At 39.8% G+C, this 2,500-nt stretch overlaps 1 protein-coding gene across 1 annotated transcript in view; it reads left to right on the forward strand.

The window, feature by feature from the left end:
* Positions 1 to 2,500, forward strand: part of LOC137988280 (tolloid-like protein 2) — a 121,796-nt gene that overhangs the window by 36,498 nt on the left and 82,798 nt on the right. The window lies entirely within an intron of this gene.

A 2,500-nucleotide genomic window follows, 5' to 3' on the forward strand; every position in this document is an offset into this window, starting at 1 on the left:
CATAATATATGTGTTGAGCCAGGCCGAAAAGAGGAGCTCCACAGTTGTTTCTTCACTGGAATTTAATACGATAAACTAATGTCAATGCCAAGACTCGAGGCAGGGCTCCAGTAAGGTTTTGTTTATTGTGATCATAATTTTTTCTCTTTTCTGCTGCACAACTATAGCCACCATTCAATCAAGTGAAAACAGGCATTTTATAGGGTTTCGACAAAACACTGACCCCTACTGACCCCCTACTGACCCCCTACTAATCCCCTTACTGACCCCCTACTGACGACCTATAATATCAATGGGAAAATTAAAATTTAAAAAGCTAAGAACTATCAATAGGACCCGATTCAAGTTCATCAATAAATTTAGCTTACCTGAAACTTTCAAGATGGCGGACGCGTTGCAGATTTCCGACTCCCTTCTCATTTGACTGAAGGATTTGTCCCGGAAAATCGAGCACTGAATAAGTTGGAATATCAGCAAGCATGGTATTTGTACCCGCTAGAAAATTAAACAATAAAAATAGCGAGGAAATTCTGGTAAATTAACACGCACGCAACTAACCGCGAGCGACACGCACACGATTACATCTACCGGAAGTTTATTATGGCAAGCTTGTAGTCCCAAGGCCCCTCGCCTTTGCGAGCCTGTTTATTTGTCACCGTTTCTCTTTGCTTCATTTCCCAATACGTACGAAAGCAATATTTGATGTTATTATATGGAGGAGAGTGTTTTACTGGACACTAAACCACTCGTAGATTCCATACGCCACTTCATCCGGGACCCGAGTGGCGAATTTTCCGTATGTCACCTTTTTGAGTGTCGTATCGTTCAATGACGTCATGATTCCCACCTTTTTTTTCCGCCTTTTTTTATATAAAGCCCAGCCGTATTTGTAAAAATGACTACTTTGAAACACAATAAAATTGGAGATATTCAATATTTTGTCTCCATACAATAAAAAGAACATTACACGTTGGCTCGAAGATATGAATTTTATGTTCTCGTGGCAAGAACAATATCTCACTCGTTCGCTTCGCTCACTCGTGAGATATTGTTCATGCCACTCGAACATAAAATTCATATGTTCTCGCCACCGTGTAATATCCTCTATATATTCAATCTTATTCTGTGCTCGATTTTCCGTCAACAAAACATCCACTAAACAGTAAAGGAGAACAAGAGTCGGAAATCTGCAACGCGTCCGCCATCTTGAAAGTTTCAGGTACCTGTAAGCTCAATTTATTGATGAAATTGATTTTATAGGTGGTCAGCAGGGGGTCAGTAGGGGGTCAGTTGACCCGGTGTCAGTGTTTTGTCGAAACCCGATTTTATAAATAACTTTTGGACTACATGATTATGAGCATAAATTATTAACAACGTTTTGGCGTAAAAAGAAACAAGCGTCGGACATAATAATCCAAAATTTATCAACAATGTAATTCGTTGTAATGTGCAAACAGGAAATTACTACACTAAACGGTAAAAATGAACTTACCTCGTGCTCTGGATTAAAGAAATTCTTCTTTAGATCTATCATGCTTATTAAAGTGCGCGTTACTCGAAATTTCACCACCATTTTTTATTTTAAAATCTAACCTGTAATTGTCTAGAAGCATTTCTGTTTAGAAATGATTTAATTTATGTTCCGAGAACATATCTAGAATGCGAAGAAACCTGACGTATTTTGGGGGAAAATATGAGGCAAACGCCTGGGATCGAGTTGAACTCGATTTTAACGTCATCAGTCGTGTAAAGATGCAAATTTTCCGAAGAAGTGTGGGTGTGAGCGTAGTTCAGTCCTACATTTACGATTTAAAGCGGCAAAAGCCCACACACAGATATAGAGTATTTATTCCCTGACCTTCTTTATCTACACTTGTAGTTAGGTTATTTACCGAAGAATAACAATTTGGCGTGAAATCCACATCGTGCGTACCCTGGTTGCCAGAGGTTTTTCTCTCTCAGAGCGACGGAATAGGCGAGGAAAAACCTCTGGTACAGGCCGTTGAGAACCTCAGTTCCATGCCCCGTTTGATTGACATCGAGAAAACTCAGTAAATTGATACGTGATATAACCTACCAATCAGCATCTTCGGTTCCCACGGTACATTCGTCTCATTTACTTCGATGTGAAATTCAAAAATTCAATGTTCCATATAAAACTTCGATGTCGAATATGAAGATAAAAACTTAAATTCCGAAGTTGAATTTTGGCGGACATATACGAAAATCAAAAAAAATTTAGAACACTGAACTTTTTCTGCTCTCAAAAAACGCTGCAGCGTTTCGATTACGGTATGGCCATAGTGGGCACGAGAAATCAGGTTGACAGCAATTAAACCAATCAGAGTACTCGTTAGAACTGACAAGTTCCTGGAACCAATCGAGTTGTTAGGGTCAAAATCTCTGAATATGAAACGGCATCCCATTGGACCGGCCTTCTCAAAGAACTCGACTGCCTCTACCAGCGGTTTTTCTCACCGCCTCGCGACTCGCTATTCCG

The sequence above is a fragment of the Montipora foliosa genome, unplaced genomic scaffold (genome assembly GCF_036669935.1).
Source record: "Montipora foliosa isolate CH-2021 unplaced genomic scaffold, ASM3666993v2 scaffold_412, whole genome shotgun sequence".
Lineage (NCBI taxonomy): Eukaryota > Metazoa > Cnidaria > Anthozoa > Scleractinia > Acroporidae > Montipora > Montipora foliosa.